General features: G+C 43.0%; 1 protein-coding gene across 2 annotated transcripts in view; it reads right to left on the bottom strand.

Moving 5' to 3' along the window:
- LOC110529680 (protein dispatched homolog 1) overlaps positions 1-17,225 on the bottom strand; it is a 73,896-nt gene that overhangs the window by 23,120 nt on the left and 33,551 nt on the right. Inside the window, exon 1 of one of the 2 annotated variants that reach the window (XM_090243040.1) lies at positions 1,018-1,264. The exons of the other annotated variant lie outside the window; for it this stretch is intronic. The gene's annotated coding sequence lies outside the window, so the exon portion shown is untranslated. Of the gene's footprint in view, positions 1-1,017; positions 1,265-17,225 lie in introns of those variants that run through there. 2 annotated transcript variants of the gene reach the window in all.

Here is a 17,225-nt window from a genome sequence, read left to right on the forward strand (position 1 = left end):
TACCAGGTATGCAGCAGGAGGCAAAGTACCTCATCCCTTCAATTAAAGCTAATTGACGGTAATTATGAGGACTCAGTCAAGACAGTTAATAACTTCAGCCTAATAACATCTTGGAAACTACAAGCACATGCCTGAGAGGACTACGTATGAGGACTGTGGCATTCGTATTCTAGTGACGGAGAAGCTTTTGACAAGGCTGACCCTTTGGCCCATTTCCACAGCTGGGTTTTACATACCTATATGAAGTTGGCTTGCTCAAGGCTAGTAGTGTCTCATGTTAAAATAGGTAAATAAACTAGTCTGCTGTAGTAATCATAAAATCATGCTGCAAACAATCAATGTGAAGCTCAAATGAAGATAGAAACAACACATTTCTTGTCTATTGTATACATTAATAACCATCGTTTATTATACATAATGCATTGCTCCACAGATAAGGAATTTAAAAAAAAAAATGTAAATGTTGCACCATTATGACATAGGAAACCATATAAATATTTGTCAAACGCAGTTTTTGTTAAATCTTCTAAAGTAAGCTATGACCACCATTTTTTTCCCATTTCATATATTTCTACTTTTTATACGAAGCTGCTGTCACACAAGACGCTTATCCGTTGTCGGTATGATCATATAGGCCTATTAGCCTGCCAAATATAATGTTGATCAACTAAAGTTATGTAGGCTACACAATGAGAGGAAAAAGCGTGTAAAACAAATATTCTGAGAGGAAGCTACGCCGGTGTTCAGAAAAAGACCGGGACATCACATTAGGCGTAACATCACTTGCCCTTTTCATTATGTCGTTCCGATACTTTGCAGCAGCGGAGACGGAATCCGCTATCTGTATATTATTATAAAACCCCTCTTTAGTACCATACACAGTAGGAACAACAGACACATTATTATTTAAACCGTTTAAGATTCAGGGGTATAAACACATCCGTATTTTCAGAGGATCAATCCATAGTCGACATTTAACGGATACATAAAAAGTACACCGTTTCACAGGTTTGATACCTTATCGAAGTGTTGGAGCTCTGGATGTTTGCGTTCCGTTCGTGCTCGTCGAAGTTTAAAATATTCACCGAAAATGGCTTCGGTTTACAGTATCCACCACTTGTTCAACAAAACACTCCAAAAAAAAGAGAGCAACAAGTCGCAGCGAAAGAAGTTAGTTTCTAACCGGGAAGCGGACAGGCAGAATGACAAACACATGCACCCTGTCTCGGGTAGGCGGTGGGCTGGGACTGCGCACTAGCCCACTGATAGGACGTTTATGATGCTCTGAGACTTTTAACCCAATCAGTGCCTCTGCAGCACACGACAGCTGGAGGAACGGAGGTGCATCACCACTAGGAAACAGCACAAACAACTAACATTTGAGTGTTATGAGTCTGACTTATTTCATTATCGCAACAGGAAAAGGAAAAAAATATTAGGAGCTTGTTTTAGGATGAAAATGTTATTCAGTCAATCACTGACTATTATTGAGAGGTTTCTAAGTCCCAGATTCAATCCAATCGTGCTTTGTCCGCTATGCACCTTTTAAGGGCAACGTTATCGTCACGGTAAATGCTGCATATGGGCTCAATCGGACATTGCGATAAGCACCCATTAATGCAGATCTACCGCGGAACATATTGAATCTAGGCATCCAGATGCATTTTACACAAATTCCCAGTCAGAGAACATGTGAGAGAAAAATGACCCAACATCAAGTTTACAAATTAAATTGACCAATAAAATCAGCTGTCAACAGACTACTTAAGTCGTGAAATAATCACTTCTTTGTTTAGTTTGACCTAAAAACCCTTCTTTATGACCCCATCCATGGCATCACACATCAAATTAAAGATTGTACACTAGATATGTTCAGTCCTTTGGCTGTGTTGTGTATAACTTAATAATCCCCTAAAAATATACTCCCCTTTACCTCATAGACCTCTCCACCCTGCCCATTCCCATTGAAATAACTGTGGTTTGATTGAAAACTCACAGTGGACTTTCTGATAATATCCAAACTCAAGCAACAGTTGGGCCACACAACAAAGTGATTACCATATCCTTTGGACTGTTTCACCCCTGTCATATCTCCATTATACTATGCAATATCACAATATTTCCCACAAGATGAAAATGGAAGAGCTCATCTTCCAGACTCTTGGAAAATATTTTTTTTGTGCTCGGAGCATTCTGCTCAGCAGGAGTGGTTCTTCATCACGTGGAATCCTGGGAAGAGAGAAGTCATACCTGGCTTTAATTTCAGCTGTCTGCTAGCATCAGGACACAGTTCATATAGCACACCATAATATGCAGTGCACTGCAGTAGGGTGCTGGCTACATGGAAAGTCTCCTAGGTTTTCTATGTTTAGAACAGTTGTGTTTAACACCGTTTACCACAAGTCAACTTTCATTGAATCGTAAACTGCTGTATACATTGTGGTGTGTTATACAGTATATATTTACAATTCTGTAGCTTCAATAAGCTATCGTAATGTTACCCTAGCAGCACTTCTCCACATCCAACACAAATCTTTAGACAAACACTTTCCCTGTTTAAATGAATACGAGCCAACAATAACAATATAGCCTAATGTAGGCCTACTTGCAAAGCAGACATCCAGTAGACCTACACTACATTACGTAGGCTACAAATAGAAAATAACAAGTGATTTATAAAAATAACTCAGAACCAAAAAGGTCCCATTCAACAAGAAAGCTTGTGCGTGTGTCCAAACATGATTATCACCTATCAATATACAGTTGAGTACAGGCTATATTACAGGCTAGTTAGCTCTGTGTGAATAAACAGCTTTACAGTTAAAGGGCAGTGCCTATAGCCCCATTAAACCTCATGAGTGGGTAGGATTATCACACTAAAGCCTGGCGTATCAGTATCCAGCCATGCCTGTGGTGGTCATGTGCCTGGTCAGCCCAGGCCATCCGAGTCGAGCGAGGATTCCCCCTTTGAAATAACAAGAGCCTGGCTAGCTGGCAGGCCGCTGCAGCCCTGGACGGCAGAGAAACCACATCAAAGGGCACAGTAACTGGAAGGAGCTGTAATCAAAGCATACTGGTCCCAGCAATGATCACCCACAGCTCATCAAACTGACAGGGTCAGCCAACAACAAAATAAATGGAGGGAAGTAGGAAGGGAGAGAGTTGTTTCTAAACTCTTACAGGAATTGACTTGGAGTAAGACAGTTGTTCCCTGTTAAGATTTGGAGTGCCAATGGAAATGTGATAACGTTTTAAAATAGCATGATCAATTGGAGCTTGTTCTTCCTAAATGCAAGGGTCAAAGTAATGTTGAAAGTACTAGGGTGACAAAAAAAAAATTACTGTAGACAACTGAATGATCCCATACAAAAGATACACATTCGGGTTTACACAGATGCAGAATACATTTAAGCCTATGCTTAAACAAAATGCAGCACAAATGCCCAAGGTAGAGCCAAAGCCGCTCCCTCTTGCACATTCCAAGGACATAAAACATCAAACAGCTAAGAGAGAAAAAACACGCACTGCACGAAGCCTTCCTGCTATAAATTAAACATGATCCAACTCGCTTTTGATTTGGAAGCACATTTACGGTGACCTAATAGGCAATCATGAAAGCTGAAATCAGGCAGGAACCGTCAGGTAATGTTACAACCCCATTGTGCAACCCCTGCCTGTGGTAATGGGGGGAGGGGTCAGTATCTTGCAGCATTGCTCACATTGCTCTGTGGCTTCTGTGTGTCTGGATTTGGGAATACCCAGGGAAACCCAATCCCCTCTGACACCTCAAGAGTAAGGACGGACATCTCCCGCCGATTAACTCTCCCCAAGTCCGCAGAGACAGCCAGGACTTACTGCCAGAGACAGGCAAGACCCAAAGAGAAATCTAAGATTATTACAGTAAACTAAACTGTATCTGCACTAACTGAGGCCTCACGTCTCCAGTCTCCCCATGACCAAAGACAGAAGCATAGTCAATGTGCTGAATAATCCTTGTTGCCTAGTTGGAGATTCACGGAAAGCGCAAGGAATTGCTGGAGTAGCTGGAGAAAGTTAAACTACATCCAGCCACATGCTGTAGCCATATGACCTGCCTCCTTCCCGGAAGAGAAGAAAAACATGAAAATAAGATGGAAAAATCTTGGCTTGAAATAAAAGAGATAGTGGAGTGATGTAGCTGGATGGCCGTGGTGCTAATCTGCATTCCTCTTATAGGTGTTGATGGACAGCTTGGAGGTGTAAATGAGATCACAAGCACCTGTTCTATACTCAAATCTAATTTGTATTTGTCACATGCACCGAATATAACAAGTGTAGACCTTACCGTTAAATGCTTACAAACCCTTAACTAACAATGCAGACAAAGAAATAGAGTTAAGACAATATTTACAAAATAAACTAAAGTAAAAAATGTAATAAAAAAGTAACAAGTAAATGACATAATATTAACGAGGCTATATACAGGGGGTACCGGTTGCAAGTCAATGTGCGGGGGTACAGGTTAGAGGTCATTTGTAAAGTGACTATGCATAGATAATAAACAGCGAGTAGCAGCAGTGTAAAAACAAAGGGGGGAGGGGGGTAAATGTAAATAGTCCAGGTGGCCATTTGATTCATTGTTCGACAGTCTTATGGCTTGAGGGTAGAAGCTGTTAAGGAGCCTTTTGTTCCTAGACTTAGCGCTCCGGTACCGCTTGCCGTGCGGTATCAGAGACAACAGTCTATGACTTGGGTGACTGGAGTCTTTGACAATTATTTGGGCCTTCCTCTGACACCGCCTGGTATATAGGTCCAGTGATGTACTGGGCTGTCCACGATCAGCTCCTTTGTCTTGCTCACATTGAGGGAGAGGTTGTTGTCCTGGCACCACACTGCCAAGTCTCTGACCTCCACCCTATAAGCGGTCTCATCGTTGTCAGCAATCAGTCCTACCACTGTTGTGTTGTCAGTAAACTTAATGATAGTGTTGGAGTCGTGCTTGGCCACACAGTCGTGGGTGAACAGGGAGTGCAAGATGGCACTAAGCACGCACCCCTAAGCCCAGTGTTGAGGATCAGCGTGGCACATGTGTTGGTGATGCTTTGCCTGTTTGATGGTTTGTCTGAGGGCATAGCTGGATTTTTTTAGAAGTGTCCGGATTAGTGTCCTGCTCCTTGATAGACTGATGGCAGAGCCAATGAAATTACATTTTTGTTATTTGCTGATAAATGGTTGGTCCTTTCCTTTCAAGTCCTCTCAGGATGGAATAGGCCTAGAACAAACTTATTTTAGGTCACAAGGAATTACTAGGCCAAACACTTGACAATCCCAAAACACAAACCGACAAAACAACTTAGATTTGTATGTTTGGGAAGACAAGGGGAAATGATTCTTAGAACAGTGGGTTGTTCTTCAGCCTTGCTCCAGCTTTGGACTGGGACGTAACCTCCCACCCCACAACCACCCTCATAAAGCCCTTTGGCACAAAAGCAGGCCCTCTAATACAGTTGTTTTTACAAAGGATTTCACATGGTGTCAGGGCTTTGGAGCAGTGCGACTGGGCCTTTGTCCTCCTTTCGCATACAGCGGCAGTGCAGCTTCTGCTTTCTCTCTCTCCACCTCAGTCCCTTTTCCACCTCTTCTCCTCAAGTGCTAGAGGAGCCACGGTATACTTCCTCTTCTGGTCATGACACAAAAAAAATATATAAAAAAATGACTATATTTATCTCAATATTGAATCATTTCTGGGTACAAATCAAGTACCTTACTGTGATTGTTTTCAGTTTTAAATGGTAAAAAAATAAATATATATAACTTCTTAGCAAAGAGCCCTTTCTTAAACAAGGATTTTGCTTAGGACTGTCTGGGAGTGGTCTGGAGAGGGGAAAACTGAAAACTAGCTGTTATTGGCAGAGGTTTGGAACTCTCTTTCTTATTGGTCTATTAACTAATTTACTGCCGGGTGATGTCACCACCAGGCAGGCCAAAACTCCATCCCACCAAAACGCGCTGAAATTTCAAGCAGTCTTTTCAAACAGCTCTTACATTAAAAGGGCTTTATCATAATTTTCAAAATGTCACAGTATGATTTCAACCTCATAATGTGGAAATATATATTACTGAGTTACAATTGTTATGAGCAAATCAGTCAATTGAAACAAATTCATTAGGCCCTGATCTATAGATTTCACATGACTGGGAATACAGATATGCTCTTGGTCACATGCAGTGCCTTCAGAAAGTATTCAGAACCCTTGACTTTTTCCACATTTTGTTAAAATACAGCCTTATTCTAAAATGTATTAAATAAATGTAAAAAACACAGCAATCCACACACAATACCCCATAATTTCAAAGTGAAGAGTGAACATTTTAGCAAATGTATTAAAAAATAAAAACAGAAATAGCTCATCTACATAAGTATTCAGACCCTTTGCTATGAGACTCGAAATTGAGCTCAGGTGCATCTTGTTTCCATTGATCATCCTTGAGATGTTTCTACAACTTGATTTGAGTGCACCTGTGGTAAATTCAACTGATTGGACATGATTTGGAAAGGCACACAGCTGTCTATATAAAGGTCCCACAGTTGACAGTGCATGTCAGAGCAAAAACCAAGCTGTGAGGTTGAAGGAATTGTCCGTAGAGCTCCGAGACAGGATTGTGTCGAGGCACAGATCTGGGGACGGGTACCAAAACATTTCTACAGCATCGAAGGTCCCTAAGAACACAGTGGCCTCATTCTTAAATGGAAGAAGTTTGGAACCACCCAGGCTCTTCCTAGAGCTACCTGCCCGGCCAAACTGAGCAATCGGTGGAGAAGGGGCTTGGTCTGGGAGATGACCAAGAACCTGATAGTCACTCTGAAATAGCTCTAGAGCTCCTCTGTGGAGATGGGAGAACCTTCCAGAAGGACAACCATCTCTGCAGGACTCTACCAATCAGGCCTTTTTATGGTAGAGTGGCCAGACGGAAGCCACTCCGCAGTAAAAGGCACATGCCAGCATGCTTGTTGTTGTCCAAAAGGCACCTAAAAACTCTCAGACCATGAGAAACAAGATTATCTCGTCTGATGAAACCAAGATTGAATTCTTTGGCCTGAATGCCAAGTGTCACGCCTGGAGGAAATCTGGCACCATCCCTATGGTGTAGCATGGTGGTGTCAGCATCATGTGGTGGGGATGTTTTTCCAGTTGCAGGGACTGAGAGACTAGTCAAGATCGAGGGAAATATGAACTGAATGATGAAAACCTGCTCTAGAGCGCTCACGGCCTCAGACTGGGGCGAAGGTTCCCCTTTCAACAGGACAATGACTCTAAGCACACAGCCAAGACAAAGTAAAAGTGGCTTCAGGACAAGTTCCTGAACGTCCTTGAGTGGCTCAGCCAGAGACGGAACAACCACTTTTTATAGCTACTGTTTACTGGCCTCCTGGGCCACATACAGCATTCCTCACTGAATTCCTTGAATTTCTAATCGGACCTTGTAGTCATGGCAGATAATATTCACATTTTTGGTGACTTCAATTTTCACATTGGAAAATCCACAGACACACTCCAAAAGGCTTTCGGGGCCATTATCGACTCAGTGGGTTTTGTCCAACATGTCTCCGGACCTACTCACTGCCACAGTCATACTCTGGACCTAGCTTAGTCCCGTGGAATAAATATTGTGGATCTTAATGTTTTTCCTCATAATCCTGGACTATCGGACCACCATTTTATTACGTTTGCAATCGCAACAAATAATCTACTCAGACCCATCAAAAGCCGTGCTATAAATTCTCGGACAACCCAAAGATTCCTAGATGCCCTTCCAGACTCCCTCCACCTACCAAAGAACGTCAGGGTACAAAAACTGAGGAACTTAATTTAACCTTGCATAATACCCTAGATGCAGTCACACCCCTAAAAACAAAACATTTGTCATAGGAAACTATCTTCTCCCTGGTCTACTGAAAATACCTGAGCCCTGAAACAAGCTTTCAGAAAATTGAAACCAAAATGGCGCTACACCAAACTGGAAGTCTTCCGACTAGCTTGGAAAGACAGTACCTTGCAGTATCAAAGAGCCCTCACTTCACTGCTGGCCGATCATCCTATTTTTCCAACTTAATTGAGGAGAATAAGAACAATCCAAAATGTATTTTTGATACTGTCGCAAAGCTAACTAAAAAGCAGCATTCCCTAAGAGGATGGCTTTCAGTTCAGCAGTGATAAATTCATGAACTTCTTTGATGAAAAGATCATGATCATTAGAAAGAAAATTACAGACTCCTCTTTAAATCTGGCTATTTCTCCAAAGCTCAGTTGTCCTGAGTCTGCACAACACTGCCAAGACATAGAATCAAGGGAGACACTCAAGTTTTTTAATACTATATCTCTTGACACATTGATGAAAACAGTTATGGCCTCTAAACCTTCAAGCTGCATACTGGACCATGTTGAACGTCTCCCTATCCACCGCATGTGTACCAAACTCCCAAAAAGTTGCAGTAATAAAGCCTCTCTTGAAAAAGCCCAACATTGACCCAGAAAATACAAAAACTAAAATCAGCCTATATATCGAATCTCCCATTCGTCTCAAAATGTTTTGAAAAATCCGTTGCACAGCAAACAGAAGACAAACAATGTATACGAAATGCTTCAGTCTGGTTTTAGACCCCATCATAGCACAGACTGCAATCAAAGGTGGTAAATTACCTTTTAATGGTGTCAGACCAAGGCTCTGCATTTGTCCTCGTGCTTCTAGACCTTAGTGCTGCTTTTGATACCATCGATCACCGCATTCTTTTGGAGAGATTGGAAACCCAAATTGGTCTACACGGACAAGTTCTGGCCTGGTTTAGATCTGTCGGAAAGACATCAGTTTGTCTCTGTGGATGGTTTGTCCTCTGACAAATCAACTGTAAATTTCGGTGTTCCTCAAGGTTCCGTTTTAGGACCACAATTTTTTTTTAAATTTTTTAATATCTGAAACATACAATATACTTGCAGTGAAGCTGCTCAACAACTACACCATAAAAGTTATCCAACAGACTCCCATTCAGAGCGACACCTAGAAGCATCCATGGTCAATGCCCTGCTCAAGGGCACATTGACAGTTCTCCCACCAGGCCAAAAAACATGAACCCAAACCCTCCCACAGTTCCCCAATAGCTGTCCCTCAATGACGTGATCTTCCTGTCTGGGTTGGCGCCACCCTCGGGTTCATGCAGTGGGGAAGATCTTCATGGGCTATGCTTGTCTCAGGGTAGTAAGTTGGTGGTTTGAAGATATCCCTCCAGTGGTGTGGGGGCTGTGCTTTGGCAAAGTGGGTGGGGTTATATAGGTCCGGGGGTATTGTCGGACGGGGTCACAGTGTCTCCCAACCCCTCCTGTCTCAGCCTCCAGTATTTATGCTGCAATAGTTTGTGTCATGGGACTAGTGTCAGTCTGTTATATCTGTAGTATTTCTTGTGTCTTATCCGGTGTCCTGTGTGAATTTAAGTATGCTCCCTAATTCTCTCTCTCTATCTCGGAGGACCTGAGCCCTAGGACCATGCCTCAACACTACCTGGCCTGATGACTCCTTGCTGTCCCCAGTCCACCTGGGTCGTGCTGCTGCTCCAGTTTCAACTAGGAGGTCGACCGATTAATCGGAATGGCCGATTAATTAGGGCCGATTTCAAGTTTTCAATACAATCGGAAATCTGTATTTTTGGACACCGATTTGGCAGATTTAATTTTTTTAAACACCTTTATTTAATCTTTATTTAACTAGGCAAATCACTCAAGAACACATTCTTATTTTCAACGACGGCCTAGGAATGGTGGGTTAGACAGATTTTCACATTGTCAGCTCGGGGGATCCAATCTTCCAACCTTACAGTTAACTAGTCCAACGCTATAGCCACCTGCCACTTGTTGCACTTCACAAGGAGACTGCCTATTACGTGAATGCAGTAAGCCAAGGTAAGTTGCTAGCTAGCATTAAACCTATCTTATAAAAAACAATCAATCAATCATAATCACTAGTTAACTACACATGGTTGATGATATTACTAGTTTATCTAGCGTGTCCTGCGTTGCATATAATCTGACTGAGCATACAAGCATACAAGTATCTGACTGAGAGGTGGTAGACATCAGCAGGCTCGTAAGCATTCATTCAAACAGCACTAGTCCAACGCTCTAACCACAAGGCTACTTTGCCCGCCCGATTGACTTGAACCCGATCGAACATCTCTGGAGAGACCTGAAAATAGCTGTGCAGCAACACTCCCCTTCTAATCTGACTGAGCTTGAGAGGATCTGCAGAGAAGAATGGGAGAAACTCCCCAAATACAGGTGCCAAGCTTGTAGCATCATACCCAAGAAGTTTCGATGCTGTAATTGCTGCCAAAGGTACTTCAACAAAGTACTGAGTAAAGGGTATGAATACTTGTGTAAATGTGATATCATTTATTTATTTTTTATAAAAAAATGCAAAAATGTATAAAAACCTGGTTTCACTTTGCCATTCTGGGGGTATTGTGTGCAAATTGACGAGGGAAAAAAACAATTTAATACATTTTAGAATAAGGCTGTAACGTCACAAAATGTAGAAAAAGTCAAGGGGTCTGAATACTTTCCAAAGACACTGTATCTTTAAAAAAAATAAAAAATGGGCCTCAGGTTCTCGTCACAGTATTTTTGTGCATTCAAATTGCTATCGATAAAAATGCAATTGTGTTGGTTGTCCATAGCTTATGCCTGCCTATACCATAACCCCACCGCCACCATGGGGCACTCTGTTCACAATGTTGACATCAGAATACCGTTCGTCCACATGACTACATACACGTGGTCTGCGGTTGTGAGGCTGGTGGACGTACTGCCAAATTCTCTAAAATGATGTTGGAGGAGGCTTATGGTAGAGAAATGAATATAAAATTCTCTGGCAACAGCTCTGGTGGACATTCCTGCACACTCCCTCAAAACTTCAGGTGACAAAACTGCACATTTTAGTGTGGCCTTTGATTGTCCCCAGCACAAGGTGCACCTGTGTAAGGATCATATTGTTTAATCAGATGTTTTATATGCCACACCTGTCAGGTGGATGGATTATCTTGACAAATGCTCACTAACAGGGATGTAAACAAATTTGTGCACAAAACTTGAGGGAAATAAACTTTTTGTGTGTATGGGAAATTTCTGTCATATTTTATTTCAGCTCATGAAACATGGGACCAACACTTTACATGTTACGTTTAGGTCACTCAGAGCACTAGAAAACTGAGACTGGCACTACAAATGATAGAGCAGAGTGACAGTGGAAGGAAGGAGTCCGCCCATGTTGTTTGATCTTGGGCTTGCTGAGATGCTAACGAAGGGCTGAGACAGACAGGGCAGTCCAGCTGACCGGGGGGGAGGAGGAGGAGGCTGGGGTTTGCCGGTGGGGGTAATGGAAAGAGACTCTTTGAGGAGCCCAAATGTAGCATTTGTTCATCAGGTCGGCTAAGCCTTTGAGGAATTGCCCAAACACAGGCAAAGCTTTCCAGAGTCAAACTTCCCCCTAGCCCCTGCTCTACAAACACAGGACAGGGCAGCTCCTCACCGGCCTCTGAGGGGAAGGATAGGGGGTGGGAGGATGTCTGTCAAACTCTGGCCTCCGCTAGCTACCTTTTTGGGACGAGGATGTAAAATGTCTCTGGGACCCTCTGATTCCACAGCAGGTAAATCACACAGCACCGGATACAGAGGGGAAAAATCTCGCTGTGAGATCACACACCACTGTCAAAATACTGTCAGAGCACAAAATGACTGGAATTATGGATAATAGGGTACACACATCCAAAAACAATAACATCCAAAAAGTGGCTTTGACTCACGTCAGCATGTCAACACTAGGAGTGAAGACATGAACAGGAACCTCTCCCAACTTTCAGTGTCATGCATTCTATAACATCACCACCTCAATTTACAATATTGTCTTATTTCAGTGGGGTTTTCAACACAGGTTGTGCAAAAGTAATGCTGGACGTGGGCCCACCGTACTGCGACACAAACTCTACCTTATGGTTCCTCTCCCTCTCACCAGAGCGAGACGTGTCCAAGAACTCTTGGCAGCCCGGCATCGGTCCGGTCTCTGTGCCAACACAAATGGAGTGACTTCATCCTGTGTCATCTCACTCAGCGGCCCAAGGACAAGTGGGCTTTCTGGGGCCGGGACGGAGTAGGGAAGGAGGGGGTGTATTAGCCCCACTAATGGGACTGGTTCTAGGAGGGTTGGGGCAGAGTGGAGTGGCTGGCATTTGGACTCTGTAATGCTCCCTACGGAGGGGAGTACACCAGTGAGACGGAGATTAGGCCTCTGCAGCTGCTCCTCCAGAAAAGAAAAATACAAAAATGTGTTGACATTTGAACACAAAGAGCATTTCACAGCTCTCTCTTTCCCCCCTCGTTCCCTTGTGTTATTTTATTTTTTTACACGTAAAGTGCAGACCCAGTTATTGGATCTGTTCACGGCTAAGTAATAATACTAATATACACCTTAAGGCCTGTACAGAACAGTGCATTAACCTTTCCCGGAGTGAGTGAGTAATGGCCTTCAGCCTTTTGATTTTTTTTTGCTCTTGGCAGCTAACCAGCTATACGTTGTTAAGAGGGTTTTGTAAAGAATGGCAACCAAAGTCAAAAGTTGGTCTGAGACTGGTCTAATTACGCTTTTACGGGCACTCTGCGCACTTTATGATTGGCTATAGGCCCAAGTGGATTTATTTACCATTCTTTCCAAGATAAACAATTTTACACAGGTGAATATCTTAAGTGGTTCCAAATAAAAACCAGTCCAGCCCTGAAGGCACACCGCTTCCCTCTTTATGGCTTCTGATGATCGCTGCCATATGCTAATGGGCTAGTGTCGCAAGTTTGATTGAACAAACCTTTAAAATTCTTCCCCTAACAAGCTGAAGAATCCAACAACAGAATGACTGTATACAAGTTGGGCCCATCAAGAAATTATTATAGAATATAGACCATTTTCTCAAACGTTCTCCCAGAGTTCTCTCTCAATCAGGATGATTTCTGTGGTGAGGGGTGAATTCATGAATGTAAACCAAAGTGTGTGTGTGGAGGGGGGGGGGCAATAGTAGCAGCAGAGAGACATGGGAACGCAGCAGTCACTGACACCAGCAGGCCACAAGATAAATGTGAGCTTTAACAAATGTAGACTATAAATACTCAAGTGTGTACTCATCACTGTCACACTTACATGTGGCCCTGATACTGTAGGTGGAGGGTGGTGGGTGTGTTTGGGAGGAGAGGGGGAGCTCATCTCTAAGTCCCTATCTGTAAAAAAAATTCAGTTAGAATTTTTTAAAAAAAAGGTCACTCACTCATGACTGTGGGAACTTTTTCTGACAGCCCATCCACTTAACAAAGTATCTGAAACGTTGGTGCCCCGGGCCTAAAAACAAATAGTACATCAAACGGAAACTGATACAGTACCAGGAGCCCAGAAGAAAGAGGCCTGAGAGCTACAGGTATCTCCTCACAACTCCCTGTGTTTGTGTAGAACGTCGCTACCAATCCATCCACTTCACAGCATCAGGGTACAAAGCAGACGTGGACATTCTTTTATATACTTCTAGTATATAGCGGACACCCATTCAAATTAGTAGATTTGGCTATTTCAGCCACACCCATTGCTGACGGGTGTATATAATCAAGCACACAGCCATGCTCCATAGAAAAACATTGGCAGTAGAATGGCCTTACTGAAGAGCTCAGTGACTTTCAACGTGGTACCGTCATAGTTTGGTGGAGGAGGAATAATGCTCTCGGCTGTTTTTCATGATTCGGGCTAGGCCAATTAGTTCCAGTGAAGGTAAATCTTAACGCGACAGCATTCAATGACATTTTAGATGATTCTGTGTTTCCAACTTTGTGGCAACAGTTTGGGGAAGGCCCTTTAGTGTTTCAGCATGACAATGCCCCAGTGCACAAAGCAAGGTCCAAACATAAATGGTTTGTCGAGTTTAGTGTGGAACAACTTGACTGGCCTGCACAGAGCCCTGACCTCAACTACATCGACCAGCTTTGGGATGAACTGGAACGCCAACTGCGAGCCAGGCCTAATCGCCCAACATCAGTACCCGACTTCACTAATGCTCGTGAATGGAAGCAAGTCCCCGCAGCAATGTTCCAACATCTAGTGGAAAGCCTTCCCAGAAGAGTGGAGGCTGTTATAGCAGCAAAGGGGGGACCAACTCCATATTAATGCCCGTGATTTTGGAATGAGATGCTCGACGAGCAGGTGTCCACACACCTATGGTCATGTCATGTATGAGGGTATGTTTGTGTATGTAAGAGAGCATGTACAGTGCCTTGCGAAAGTATTCGGCCCCCTTGAAATTTGCGACCTTTTGCCACATTTCAGGCTTCAAACATAAAGATATAAAACTGTATTTTTTTGTGAAGAATCAACAACAAGTGGGACACAATCATGAAGTTTGGATATTTCAAACTTTTTTAACAAATCAAAAACTGAAAAATTGGGCGTTCAAAATTATTCAGCCCCTTTACTTTCAGTGCAGAAAACTCTCTCCAGAAGTTCAGTGAGGATCTCTGAATGATCCAATGTTGACCTAAATGACTAATGATGATAAATACAATCCACCTGTGTGTAATCAAGTCTCCGTATAAATGCACCTGCACTGTGATAGTCTCAGAGGTCCGTCAAAAGCGCAGAGAGCATCATGAAGAACAAGGAACACACCAGGCAGGTACGAGATACTGTTGTGAAGAAGTTTAAAGCCGGATTTGGATACAAAAAGATTTCCCAAGCTTCAAACATCCCAAGGAGCACTGTGCAAGCGATAATATTGAAATGGAAGGAGTATCAGACCACTGCAAATCTACCAAGACCTGGCCGTCCCTCTAAACTTTCAGCTCATACAAGGAGAAGACTGATCAGAGATGCAGCCAAGAGGCCCATGATCACTCTGGATGAACTGCAGAGATCTACAGCTGAGGTGGGAGACTCTGTCCATAGGACAACAATCAGTCGTATATTGCACAAATATGGCCTTTATGGAAGAGTGGCAAGAAGAAAGCCATTTCTTAAAGATATCCATAAAAAGTGTCGTTTAACGTTTGCCACAAGCCACCTGGGAGACACACCAAACATGTGGAAGAAGGTGCTCTGGTCAGATGAAACCAAAATTGAACTTTTTGGCAACAATGCAAAACGTTATGTTTGGTGTAAAAGCAACACAGCTCATCACCCTGAACACACCATCCCCACTGTCAAACATGGTGGTGGCTGCATCATGCTTTGGGCCTGCTTTTCTTCAGCAGGGACAGGGAAGATGGTTAAAATTGATGGGAAGATGGATGGAGCCAAATACAGGACCATTCTGGAAGAAAACCTGATGGAGTCTGCAAAAGACCTGAGACTGGGACGGAGATTTGTCTTCCAACAAGACAATGATTCAAAAAATAAGCAAAATCTACAATGGAATGGTTCAAAAATAAACATATCCAGGTGTTAGAATGGCCAAGTCAAAGTCCAGACCTGAATCCAATCGAGAATCTGTGGAAAGAACTGAAAACTGCTGTTCACAAATGCTCTCCATCCAACCTCACTGAGCTCGAGCTGTTTTGCAAGGAGGAATGGGAAAAAATGTCAGTCTCTCGATGTGCAAAACTGATAGAGACATACCCCAAGCGACTTACAGCTGTAATCGCAGCAAAAGGTGGCGCTACAAAGTATTAACTTAAGGGGGCTGAATAATTTTGCACGCCCAATTTTTCAGTTTTTGATTTGTTAAAAAAGTTTGAAATATCCAATAAATGTCGTTCCACTTCATGATTGTGTCCCACTTGTTGTTGATTCTTCACAAAAAAATACAGTTTTATATATTTATGTTTGAAGCCTGAAATGTGGCAAAAGGTCGCAAAGTTCAAGGGGGCCGAATACTTTCGCAAGGCACTGTATATGCATACTTATAGGGGTGAAGGTCTGTTTGTCATTTTTCTTTTACGTGAGAAAACAAGCTGTTATTATTATTATTAAAAGGGTGGGTACAGCTTTTTGGCATTTCCACCAGCAAAATATAAGATCTTAAAAATGAAAACTGGAAAGCCGTCCAGTTCCTAGTCTTTATTAGACAGCTGTATATGTGCATAAATATTTATAAACAGTGAAATATGGCAGTAAAATGGATGGAGCAGGAAAAACACCCCGCCCAGAAAAAATGGGGCCATGCTACAGAACCTGGATCAATCTCCAGCCCATTAAAAGAAGTGGGAAATTATTAGTGACAGGCTTATTGAATTACATCATGCTTTGGGTCATCAGGCCTCCCTTAAAGGCCTTACAACGAGGGGGCACTTTTTTCCTTTCACAGGCCTGTGTCATATGTATATACACACACACACACACACACACTCGCAACTACACATCCATAATCGAACACACACGCAAACACAGGGAGAATGTTAAGGAACAAGTGAAGGAGAGTGGTTCATAAACCACTGGCTGGCTGCCTGGCACAGCCGTGGGCCTGCAACCCTTCAGTACTCACTCAGCTACATGCTCAGCCCATTAGTCTGCTAGAGTAGCACGACCAACACCGCTTTAACTTGACCAATTAAAACACACCCAATAGAAACCCAACAGAGACAGATTGCCAGCCTGTTGTTTTCCATATTGATCCTGTTTGTTTGTTTCATTCATTTCCCATTGAAGTGTTGATTCCTACTCACTCTTATTCATTCTAACCACGACTTATTGTTTGTTTGGAGTGTTGGAAGATTATCGCCAGTGATGACTGGTCTTTGCACTCTATTCCATGATGCAAATACATAAATGACAACTTAACATTAAAGTTATATCATTGGAAAAGACGGTTGCTGGAGTTTTTTTCTAATACCATCTACGCCATGTCAAAATGTCCCTCCTGCTTTCCCCCTCCCCCCCACTCTGTGTCAGTGGGAGACGTGAGCCTTCCCAGTGTTGAGAGGCTCAGTGACCCTGGACTGGGCTCTCTCTGCCGTGGCAGCCGTAATCGTGCCAGCCAGAATGATTCGGGAGTGGGGGGCCCGGCCCATTCATCCCAGCACACTATGTTTTGTTGAAGCACTTCACACCTTTGGAGGAGTAATTATGGCAGTAAATGACGAGGATTTACGAGTTACAGTAAATCACAGTGTTGATCCCATGCTTCTCTCCCTCTCACCCTGTCCAGGGAACAGCCTTCGCACCGTGCGCCCTACACCGGC

Source organism: Oncorhynchus mykiss, chromosome 8 (assembly GCF_057628025.1).
Source record: "Oncorhynchus mykiss isolate SJ-2025 chromosome 8, ASM5762802v1, whole genome shotgun sequence".
Taxonomy (NCBI): domain Eukaryota; kingdom Metazoa; phylum Chordata; class Actinopteri; order Salmoniformes; family Salmonidae; genus Oncorhynchus; species Oncorhynchus mykiss.